The 12,876-nt window shown below is 44.7% G+C and overlaps 1 pseudogene across 1 annotated transcript; it reads right to left on the bottom strand.

Annotated features, from left to right (window-relative positions):
* Window positions 1-12,171: 12,171 nt before the first annotated feature.
* LOC310798165 (sulfotransferase 1B1-like) lies at window positions 12,172-12,653 on the bottom strand (annotated as a pseudogene). Its single transcript has one exon. The product of its transcript is annotated as a sulfotransferase 1B1-like (transcript).
* Between the last annotated feature and the right edge of the window lie 223 nt (window positions 12,654-12,876).

Genomic DNA, 12,876 nt, shown 5'->3' with positions numbered 1-12,876 from the left:
CTTACACTACTCTTAACCATCCCTGAATTTGATGGGGACCCCCTCGAAGGCAAAGTCCCCTGTGGACCCCCGGATCCTCCCTTCCCAAAGTTATAAGCCGCCCCCCATGTGAAGCAAAAAAAGAGGCCCTGTGCTCTAGAAACATGCAGTTATATTTAAAAATAAAAAACATTCTAATAATTTTCTGAATTGGGGGGCTATTTACACCTGGGTACAAATAGCCACATGAGCTATTTACACCCGGGTCCGGGTGGGCCCCAATGGCACCTCCTTTGAGGGCCACATGCTGGACCCTTCAGCCTGGTCTTGAAATATGATTTTTTCATGCTCTCAGCATGGATGAAATGCAACATTTCCCATGTCTTTACTCTTTTCCTCATTTGCAAATACTTGCAAAAATATTGTTTCCTTTCTAATCCATATTTTTACATAAACTCAGAGAAAAAATATCACACTATTCGGCCAAGCCTAGTGTGCAACTATATATTTTTGTTTTTCTGTACCATGTTTTTCTTTCCTGCTCAGGTTGGTGGTTCTGTCTGTGGTTCTGTTCGGCCTCCCCTATGGCTCAGACCAGTCCTACTCCGTCACCCTGGTGGACCACGGACGAGGGTATCTGGTCAGCTGCCTCATCTGTGAGAGCGCCATCATGTGGCTGAGCATGAGAGGCAGCATCCTCTACACACAGCCCAGGGAAGCTGTGCAGTATGTGCTGCAGCTAGGTAACGGCCGGGACACACATCTTGCGTCTACCTACCTAGTGCGTGTGCGTGGCGTGGGGGCTGCGGCTGGCACGCCCACGCCATCCACACAGGCAGCGTGGCTGCTGCGTTGCAGCTGCGCGCTGCTGTCTGTTTGCCAACTCTCTTCCTATAGAGTTTACCTTTTAGTAAATTCGCTATAAACAATACAATGATGATTTTAACTGAAGACCGCTTGGGCTCACTTCATAATCGAGGCAGTATTAATTTGTGTGTGTGTGTGTGTGTGTGTGTGTGTGTGTGTGTGGGGAGGGGAGGAACGAAGCCACGTTGTAGCCTATGTAGGCTACTGTATGTGGTTTTCAGAGGGCAGGAGAACTGCAGCTGTGAGCTCATCCTCCCGTCTCAAATCAAAACGAGCCTTGATTGGCTGTGGCTGCCCCTGTAAAATATCATTTTAATGTCTATTTGTGTAGAGACACGCGTGCGGTAAGCAGAAAAAATAGGCGTCGCTTCTATTCTCTAGATGACGTGCGTCTCACGCCTCGCAAGACACGCGCCTGAGATGCGTGTCTCATGCCGGTGGTGTGGCTGCTGTAACCTGTTAACATGGGCGCCGAAATGAAAATCAACAGGTAACGCCACGCAGATGCATAGCAGACGCAAGATGTGTGTCCCGGCCGTAAGACACACACGTGTGTATGACTTGCTCCTCCATAACGATGTCCGATGGCTCAGTAAAGGAAAGGTTTTGGACCGTTTCTGTGAACTCTGCCAGGAGATTGTGTCTTTCCTTCGCACGTGTAGACACAAACAGGCAGCGAACCTCTTGGAGTGCATGTTAGATGAACAGTTTATGGCAGAAGTCCACTTTCTGGGTGACACTTTTTGGACACTTGAACACCCTGAATCTCGACGTGCAGGGTCGGGAAAAGTCTGTCACTGATTTGGTTGAGAAGCTTTGTGCCTTCAAGACAAAGCTAACTATTTTCACAGCAGACCTAATGGCAACAAAACTTCTGCACTTCCCAAAACTCCGTGGATTCATGCGCACAGTACCTGGGACAAGCATAACGCCTGTCATGACAGAATTCATGACAAAATTGACTGAGAACTTTACTGACAGATTCCAAAACTTGAGTATTCCCAATGAAGGTATTGCAGTTTGCTTGTGACCCGTTTTCCATCAAACCTGAGGCAGACTTCTGTGTAAAAGTGAAAGAGGCAATGGGCCCTATCTTCGTACAGGCGATATCCCCTATTAGCGCTTGCGCACCTGTTTGTGCGTGCCTTAATGCAGGCAAGATAACAGTCTGCCTTGCGCATTTGTCCAGGTGTTCTGCCGAGTTTTGCACCCCCGCCCCGGCAGCAAAAAAAAGCATCCCCACCTCACGGGAGCATAATTGTAATGATTTATACAGAAACACAACTGTTTAAAAAGTGATATCCTTGTTTGGGTAGACGTAGTCTCTCTGGCCAGCCAACTCTCCCTTCCGTCCGAGGAGTCTGGCGCCGCAGGTCTCCATAACTGGGATAAACCCTCCCCTGCTCTACAGCTGCTCTCCCATTGGAGCGACTGTTTTGGTGGCAGCCGAATGTCCGCTCCTGGCTTATTACAAACTCTGTCATTGGCTCCGACCATGTCAGTCAGAGCGGCTTCCGCTCCCTCCTCCCTGTGTGTCGCTGTAAATGGTGCCCTGCCGCCTCAGTGAAAACAACAACGCTAACTAGCTAGCAAGCTAAGGGCAGAAACCTACATGCTAGCTCGTTGCTACACGCTGAAAACGGCAAATTGGATTGTTGGAAACTGTTTTCCAAGGGCACTGCCGCTAAGCGCCGCCCATCGCAATCCCACTATGGAGACCTGTGGCACCAGACTCCTCGGAAGGAAGAGAGAGGAGGCTGGCCAGCGAGACTAGGGTAGACGTGACCTCCCTGTTTTTAAATTAAAACGGGGGGAAGCATAATTTATCGGGCACAAGCGCAGATTAGAGGCGTGCCAAATCATTTATGCACGGCACAAACGGGATTTGGGCGGTGTTAACCACCAGAATTATTCACAGGTGTGGCCTGGCAATGCCTGGGCATTGCATCAATCAAACCAGATTTCCGTCTTGCTGTCCATGTAATACAGTTTGCGTGAGGCATGCTGTAATTCTCCCCATGCGTAATTTGGATAGGTGTAGGCCTATTGACTGTATTTATTATCCCTATCTCATAACGACACCACCATCACATCATATACCTGTTAAAAACATCTGTGTTTTGATGCAATTCGGGTTATTTTGTTGACTGGGGTGGGACAATAGAAACGTGGGTAAACGGCGGAGACAAAAGAAAAGATTGGAGGATTTACAGTGGCCTCAATTAAAACTCGGTGAAACACTGAGCTGCCAGATCGGCTGTGATGCCAACCACCCTCCGGGTTATAGCAGGTGAATAGCCTATTACCAGTTTTCTCAATTAATTTACCATAACCCCTCTTGCATGTGTGATGCCCCTCCCCCTCTGCCTGTCTGTGGCTGACACTCTCAGTCATGAGAGGTGCTTGGCAGAGTGGGGCAGGTCGTTAGCCCAACTTTCCTCACCTGGGAGCTAATAGAGAGGCAGGCTACTTATACTCTGCTAACCTGACTTTGACTCTCTCTCTTCTCCTCATCTGAGCTGCTGCTCCCAGGTCTCAGGGTTCCTGCTACACTTTCCTTTGCATTTATACATCCACTCACACAATCACCACACTTCACTCATCCATACACTGCAGACATGACTGATGCCTACCATTTATCCACACTGATACTTTTGTTTGGGTTGTTTGGGGTTTATTCTGGGATATTTACATTTAAATAAATTACTTTTTGACATTTTTTACCCATGTGTGGACTCCCTCTTTGTCACTCACTACACCCGGTTTGTGATAAAAGTTTCTCAGTGAATTATAGTTGATTGCCTCGCCGAATAATTAGCTAGTTACCCAATTTTAGCAGCAGAATTTGATGTCCAGGCGTGGAACGTCTGTGCGTAATGACATTTCTGCGCTGTGCAGGGCGGAGATTATGGTGCGCAATCAAGCACAGCGAGTGTTTTGGCGCCTAAGAGGTGCTTTTCAAAGCTCTTAGCGCAAAGTATTTGCGTGCTGCTGACGATAGGATAATGCCATCTATCCCCACATTTTAGCGCTGAAACGCCTGCTTTGGCATGTGGCACGCCTATGCCCAGTACAATTAATTTGCATTGCACACGGCGTTAAACGAGCGCAAACGCTAAAGAGCACCTTTCAGATGGAGTTGGTTGATCATGTGCAATCCTCATTTGTTTTAAAACAGCACTTGCAGTCTGAGGGTGCAGTGGAGTTTTAGTCTAAACATGTTGCCAAATATCAGTACCCCACAATAAGGAAAGTGGCCTTGCTAATACTGACAATGTTTGGGTCTACCCAGGGACGTGCAGAGGACATTAGAGGGGCAGGGGCTCAAATTCATAAAAGGGCACTACAAATTTGAGGCAATTTGAAGGCCAACTTAGGGGTATAACTCATTTTAAATATTGCGATTTTAACCAGATTTAGAGGAATATCTCATTTTAGGATGAGACTTTGACAAACATACATACCTGATTCACGTTGACTGACTGATATATCTGTCAGACTGTGTGCGCCTGTGCTGCTGCTGTCCGTCTGCATGGTTGCTCTGGCTGAGTGGAGTGCACACTGCTGGAGTGGGTGGGGACGGGCCACTTGCGTTTTTGGGTTGGTGCCTTCAGGGGCGGTTTAGAAAAACACTGCTCCATGCAGAGGCCTATTACAAATGGTGCATTCAAGGCCAAGAGAGCTCGGAAAAGGCATTTCTCTTTGAATGCTGCCTTCAGTGATGGCATGGAAAGGGCAATTTCCATACAAAGCATCATTAGAAATGCATTCATGGTCAGGAAAGGGCACTTTTTATTTTATTTTTTCATGTGTCTGAGCTGTTTGTTTTGTTCATGTGTTGTTGGAATGAAAATGAAAAACGTATTATAATAAAAAAAAAAAAAAAAAAGCACTTTTTACAGACTGAAAAAAAGGCAGGGGCTCAAGCCCCCTTTCATGTCTATGTGTGCACGTGCCTGGGTCTACCTATACATGTGAGCCTAGCTTTTCTCATATGAATGCAATCAAAACAAAGGAACGTTCTTCCATGACGAATGAGAAGTTGCATGACTGTCTGAGGATTGCCCTCACCGCTTACGAGCCAAACTATGTTGACATAGTGAAATCAAGGCCGTGTCATTTCTCTCACTCAGACTCAAAATGACAGAAGTCTGATATGTATGGTGGTGCTTTAAAAGTAAATCACCTGATCGAGGCATGTGTAATGCTAGCTAAATGCAGTGTATTTCTCTCACTGACTAAACAGGCTCAAAATGACAAGTCTGAAATGTATCTTGTTTTTGATATGAGCAGGCCATTTATTTGTTGCTGAATATGGATATTGACCAGCTATAAGCACTTTTACCACCTTCGACCGTTCCTAGAGGGCTGACCGTGGGTAGCTACTACCCACAGAGCCCGGTCCCTCTACGTACCAGAGCCTCCCCCCCCCCCCCCCCCCCCCCCCCCCCCCCCGGTCCCGGCAGAGTAGTTCCGGAGCAGCGGATTGAGTGGCCCTGACCACGTGACCACCTTCGACCCTTCCTAGAGGGCTGACCGTGGGTAGCTACTGGGACGTAAGTTGGGGCTTGGCCAGCCCCGGCTGGGTCACCTGGCCGAGGGTGTATGATGTTGCGAGACCCGAAACATCCTATGACCCCAGGGTACATCACTGAGGATACATCCCAGTTGCATCCATGCAATGTTTTCTCTTTATAAGTTAGCCTGGCTTAGCCTAGTCAGTGACTCATAGGAATAGACTACGTGACAACCAGGAATAGACTAGTGACCACTGGAGAGACAGTTGACAGCCGGAACAGGGACGGCACCCGGGAGCAGTATGGGTTAGCGCCCCAGCCTGCGTCTTCCGTGAGGAAGAAGCCCAACAATCCACGAGAGGCCTTTTAGGAGGGCCATTCAAGCCGCAAGTGGAGTCTGCAGTGCCACCAATTACTGGTACTGCATGGTATCCACCAAGATACCATCATGTCGGAATGAGATGTTTGGAGCGGGGGAGTCTGGTGCAGCGCACAGGTCCTAGACCTGGTGAGACGAGGGAGGAGCCCGGCCGGGTGGCAACCAACAGAGCCCGGTCCCTCTATGTACCAGACCCCCCCCCCCTCCCCGGTCCCAGCAGAGTAGTTCCGGAGCAGCGGATTGAGTGGCCCTGACCACGTGACCACCTTCGACCCTTCCTTGAGGGCTGACCTGTTGACTGGCTGGCAGGCTGACTGAGTTGGGGCTTGGCCAGCCCCGGCTGGGTCACCTGGGTGAGGGTGTATGATGTTGCGAGACCCGAAACATCCTATGACCCCAGGGTACATCACTGAGGATACGTCCCAGTTGCATCCATGTGATGTTTTCTCTTTACGTTTGTTTTGAATTGTTTTTGATATGAGCAGGCCATTTATGGTTAGTCTGAATATGGATATGGAGCTGCTATAAGCACTTTCTTTGTTTAGTCTGATGGCTACTGTTTATTTTCTATGCATCTTGCATTTAGCATTCATGGATGTGGACCTGTTTGACATGATTTTGGAGTGTTGCTGAGGATATTATAAACAGGCCTATTTACTGGAAGTCTGATGGATACTGTTTCACTATTAATCTTGTTGTTCTACAATTGTGGATATTGACCTCTCAGAGTTCTACCTCATTTCTCCTTGTTACTTAAACAGTTCCTTTGTGTAACATTTTGCACTTCTTGTATCAAGCCCAACATGCATGCTGGTCTTACCACCAGAGTCAATTACAAGGATCATCATACCATTTTATTTTTTATTTTTTTTTACTTTACCGTTTAACTCATTGAGTGCCAAGGACGTCTTTCGACGTCCAATTAAATAGTGACGTAGAGTGCCAAGGACGTCTTTCGACGTCCAATGCGTTTTTTGACGGTGGGACATGGATGAAAGCCTCAGGCATCTCCTGTACAAATATGGGAGCTATTGAAGGTGTAAAACCTATTTTACGGACTCATTAGGTGGCGACAGTGCTCTCCAGATTACAGACAGGTCCGAGAAACAGCAGGAAAAAGCCGTGATCAAAGACAAACCGATGCATGCTGCAGCCAGAGCCATATAGGTTGCTCTGTCTGGAGCTGACGTAGGCTCCGAGTCAATCCGCGCCCACAACTGAGCCCCTCTGTCTTTGTCTGTCTGTATAGTTTCTCCACACGATTAGCCACCAGAAAAGCAGCACCCGACGCCAAACCATTCAGCAGTCCGGTTTAGCTCTTCCCTGTCGCGCTGAGAGCCGCCCGGCACACACAAACGGAGCACTCCGAAAATAGAGTGGGTGCGTGTTGGTTACATGTGGGGAGGAGTTTGCAGCTGACGGGGGGAGGGGGGGAGAGGGGGGTGGGGCACGCAGGGCATCACACAACAACTACACTACGTCACTACATCAGAAAATATTATCTTCAGACTCAGTGAATGTGCTTGAAATGCTGCATTTCACAACAGGCGGAATATCTCAGCTAATAATTTGAAACGCCTGTATTTGCTCAAAACGACCTATCTTCTCCGGCTCATAACTAAAGAACGGAAAATCGTATCAATAAACTTTTTTTTGCTGATGATACAATAGAGTCTCATCGTTCTTTGTGCGTGTTCGGTGTTTACATAGTAATATCACACAATATTCTGTGGGCCTCGAGAAATCACTGAAAACGCTCTGAAAACTCTGGCACTGGGAGCGTCCGTTCTCCAAAAGTGGCTGGCACTCAATGAGTTAATGAGTCCAAAATAAAAAATACATTAACATTTTTGGACACCAAGCTTGGCTGAATCAGACATGTTATTAAACAGAGTCCATAATGATTCAATGACTTAAAGGTGTTCAAACTGTACACTAAACAACAAACTGTCATATCAGCCCATTTAAACAAATATAATAATAGCTTTGCCAAACAACGGTATTTTCATTTACCTTTATTTATTCAGGAAAGGTCAGTTGAGAGCGTAAGCCCTCTTTTACAATGACGCCCTGACATAATACAAATACAACAAAAACATCACAATCAACACCAAGTATCAAAAGACACAAAGCCAATACAGTACGAATAATACAGAATAAATAATACAGAACAGCATTTCAGATACTAAAACAGGAACACTCAACTGATACTGTATCCTCCAATAAAAGTTTAAACTGATTAAGTGAAACCAGTTGATTTAGTTTCAGTGATTTCTGCAACCTGTTCCACTTGTCTGGCGCATAAAAACTAAAAGCTAATTTCCCAAGTTCAGTATTAATGCGGGGGGTTTCAAGGGTTACGTGTCCTATGTGAGAGTGATTTGAGCTTTAGAAGAGATGTAAGATATGAGGGTAGCTTATTGAGTAATGCCTTATAAACAAAGAGGAGGCAGTGGTGTTCCCTTCTAACACTAAGCGAGGGCCATCCTAATTTCTGATACAGTAAACAATGATGTGTTCTGAATTTATCCCCAGTTATGAACCTTAAGGCACTGTGATAGCAGGCATCAAGTGATTTTAATGCGGAAGGGGCTGCATGCATATATAGTATTTCGCCATAATCCAGAACTGAAATGAGGGTAGACTGAACAATATTCTTTCTATTTTCAAAAGAGAAAAATGATCTATTTCTGTAGAGGGATCCCAGTCTAGTCCTAAATTTCTTTTTGATCTCAGAAATGTGAGTTTGAAATGAAAGCTTTTCATCTAGCCAGATGCCTAAATATTTATAAGTGGCCACGCGCTCAATCTTCGCTCCATTAAGGGAGCAGATATTTAGTGACATGTCTTGGTTTCTAGCACGTGAGAAGAGCATAAACTTGGTTTTAGATTCATTTAGAACTAGTCTGAGATCAAAGAGGGATTTCTGAATACAATCAAATGCGACTTGAAGATTTTTCACAGCCTGTTCAGCTGTTTGAAGTGTATGAAGTGAACAGATAATATAACAATATATACACAAATATGTGAAATACAAAATGTGTAAAATTACACTAGATACAATTCGTAGAAAGTGCAAAACATACATTTGGCCTGTGACCCTACATTGCATAAGTTCAGAAAGCTAACCTTACTTTTTCTGTTCTTAGTGTGCAGCACAAGATCCAGAATACTTGCATCTTTCACATAGCTACTAATTTGCACAAAACAGTGTTAGTTAACATATGATACAAACATATCCCCCCCCGTAAGGAAAGTAATACAACAGGCCATTTTCAACTTGGTTTTTTTTCAGATAAATATGCCTAGCAACTGGCCAGGAGGAGCGATGAAACGTTCCCGTGTGATTGGACTGTTGCCGAAAGTTGCAACACACACTTTTATAATATATTATCACCTTAATTTACATATAGAAAAAGCAGAAAGCAAGGTACAAGGTAGTGATCCATTTCAGAAGTGTCCAGAACCAGATTGGAAGGACTGTGATGTCGAAGCCAATCTTGGTCAGAGAGGAAGGGTCATCATACCATTCTTTTTGATGATACAATTAAAGTGAAAGAAAATGGATGTGCGGGACTGGTTTATTCCATGTATACCTATTAATGATTATACTGTGAAGCTCAGGGAAATGTCCGGCCCCCAGGCCCTTAGCTATCCGACAATGTGGCCCCCTGAACAATATAATTGAATAGCCCTGCTGTAGGCCTTAAAATACCAGTCGAAAACTTTGGCCCAGAATCCGGATATTAAAGGATAAAGCCAAAAAGCGTCTGACAGTGTACCCTCTAACACCTGGCACCTATCACATAGTGGTGAGACAGATGTGTAAATCTTGTGCAATTTCGATTTGGAATAGTGAAGACGGTGAGTAACTTTGAATCAGCTGGTGTCTGCTGTTAACTGAACAAAATTGGACCATAGACAAACTCCTGGCCCATATAATCTGCAACAGATCAACACCGAGTTTGTCCTGCCATGCCTCTCTAATCCTCTCAGTGGAGGCCCTGATATAGTTATCGAACAAATGTACTAATCCAGAGATAAGGTGCGTGGAGTGGGGGGGACTCAACAAGACCTCAGAAAAGGTGTGTTAGTCTGGGAGAACTTCAAAGTCTCGAAACTTAGAGCGTACATAATCTCTGATTTGTAGGTATCTGAACCAATGCGTGTTGGGTAACTAAAATGTCCTCGTCAGAAGATCAAAAGAGGCAAAATGGCCATCTACTGTATGTATAAGTCTCTAATTAAACAGAGCCCTTTCTCACTCCAGGCACGATAGGTTCTGTCTGACCGCGCGGGCAAAAAGGTGTGATTAAAACTAATTGGTATATGAGCGGAAACATCTGGTAGACTCAGAACTCTTCTGATCTGGTTCAGGATTTTGACTGAGTTTTTCACCACAAAGCTTAAATTCTTGAGAGCCCCTGGCGTTTCTAGCTTAGATAATAACATTGCTGACAGGGAGGAGTCTGTGATAGAGCTGGCTTCCATTTTTAGCCAAAGGGGGGTCCCAGGAATCAAGTTGTCAGGAGTCCCCTGTCACCAAAACATTAACATTAACATTAACACTCTCTCCCTGCTATACGCCCTCACAGTGTGGGGGGGTGCTCCCCTCTCTCCCTGCTATACGCCCTCACAGTGTGGGGGGGGGGGGGCTCCCCTCTCTCCCTGCTATACGCCCTCACAGTGTGGGGGGGTGCTCCCCTCTCTCCCTGCTATACGCCCTCACAGACTCACTCACAAGGCAGTGGGAAAGACAGATGATCACTTTGCAGGTACCTCCTGCTGTGTGTTTAGTTAGTTAAGTGCAGTTAGTTAGCTCTTGATCATGGTGGATAGCTCAGGGCTTGTGCCCTTTTCTATCCATAAGCAACTGGCTTGGATGTGGCGCCCTATGGCCCATGATGTGCTTTATTGCAGCACAGCTCATACATTGACTGGGGGTTGGCGAATGGGGTCATCAGTGATGACGTCATCATGGTGATGACCGGTGTTGGGGGTAACGCGTTAAAAAAGTAACATATTACATGTATTACTTTTAGCAGTAACTCAGTAATATAACTTATTACCAATAGGATTTCAGTAATATTATACCAGGTACTTTGTCAAGTAACACAAGTTACAAATTGATTTTTTTTTATAGCACATATAATAAAGATACAATCATTTCCTAATCAAATTGTGTTTTATGCAAATAACCACTATAGATGACAATAACAAAGGAACACATTTAGAATTTTGGATGGTTTACAACACTGACTTCAAGATGGTTTAACTTCTTTTTTGGGATGGTTCCGGGATGGCGATGTCATTCTGCTGCTGCTGTTATTTTGGTGAAAGTAATGCAAAAGTAGTGTAATAAGTAATGAGTTACTCTACAGACACTAATAGTGTAAAGTAACTTATTACTTTAAAATGAAGCTATCTAGTAATATGTAGTATATTACATTTTGAAAGTAACTTGCCCAACACTGCATAAACCCATTCCCTAAAGACAGAAAGTAACATGGCGGGAAGGTGAGACGCTGACAACGTACAGGTCGGGAATTACTAAACATCTAAGCTGACCCGTTTGTTCAGGGGCTGAGGCTGCTCAGGTGACTCAGCATCTTATCAAAACTAACAACCTTTAACAAAACTAACAACCTTTAACACTAGGCTTGTTAAAATATAACCAGACCAGACATGTGTTACCCCTGACTCCTCCATCTGTCTTTGTTCTGCAACTCCAGCTTATCACTTTGGAAGGTTGAGTGGGCCAAGAAATTTGGCCCATGTGGTAAAACTTTGATTTATAACTGTTAATTGTTTGTCATTTCAAGTAAATGTGTTGTGTTGAGAGAGATAAAGAAGCAGAAAGCTACCAGGCTGAGAACTGAAACACCTTTTTACATTCAGTAAAAACAAGTTTGGTGATTCTATTCATGTGCTGATATACGGCCATATCAGAGTGAAACTGCACTACTGGCTTTTCGTTGTCACTTTTAATGGGCAGTTTCTCACTTATACTGTACAATGTAACATGACGATCACTCATAAATGCCTCGGTCCATGTGGGGAGCTTGCGCACCATCTGCACGGAGCAGGGCTTAAAGTAATAAAACATTCTGAGCCTGAAATGTTGCTGACTGATTTTATATATAATATGATGATACAAATATTTGTATTGTATAGCACATCTTTATTGATCATTAAAAAACCTTAAATTGTATGACTTTCTCTACACAAAAAAAGCTGCAGTGATTACATTGTTTTACATCCAGGCTTGACAAGTGAGTTATTTTATTATTATATATGTATATATATTTTTAAGTGTTGTATCTTATATTTTTCAAACTATATTTCTGCCTCCTGAGTGCTGTGCTGCAGTGTCAGCTTGGTGGTCTTTGGTTTGCAGAGTTGCACCAATTTGTAAAACCCAAGTCCCGGTTAGATTCGGGTCCTGAATTGTATGTTGGATGCCTTCATTTGCATATCTTAATCTTCATCAAATATCTTTGATTGGTCAGGCGTGAAATGATGAGTCCAATCACCTACTTCACCCTTTCTCATTAAGGGAGAGATGGAATGGTCAAAGACGGTTGCAGGCATGAAGGTGTAGTTCGCCATCGGGTTCACCTTCATGATCTTGAAGGATGTGAGCTCCACAATGCGGCTGAGGACATCATCAGAGAGGGACAAGTCCAGATAGCGCATGATGCGCTCTATTTCTTGCAGAGGATTCTCCTTCATGTCTTCATAGAAGAGGTAAAGGATGGTCTTCTTCTCTCTCTCCTCCCAATAAGCCTTCACATGGTCATACCAGGAGCCCCAGGCCAACTCTCCTCACATGAACTTGTGTATGTAGGCGTCCCAGGCCCTGGCTCAGGCTGAGCCATGTTCATATGCTCAAAGTGGTAGTAGCTCACCATGTGGACTCAATTCGCACCATGACAAAGATGGACTAAAAGAAAAAGCCCCTGTCGGCTCATGATGAAATAGCTAGAGCAAATGAGCTGAATCATTTTTATATGTGTTTTGAAGTTGATACCTCTAAAGAGTACAATGAAGTGTTGGACAATCTACACTATGATTTGAATGACAGAGTGATAATTGATCCAGATTCTGTTACGCGTGTTTTTAAATCACTGTGTG

Source organism: Poromitra crassiceps (assembly GCF_964638095.1).
Source record: "Poromitra crassiceps genome assembly, chromosome: 2".
NCBI lineage: Eukaryota > Metazoa > Chordata > Actinopteri > Beryciformes > Melamphaidae > Poromitra > Poromitra crassiceps.
The sequence above is the reverse complement of the archived record's forward strand: the minus strand, read 5'-3'. Positions and strand labels throughout refer to the sequence as shown.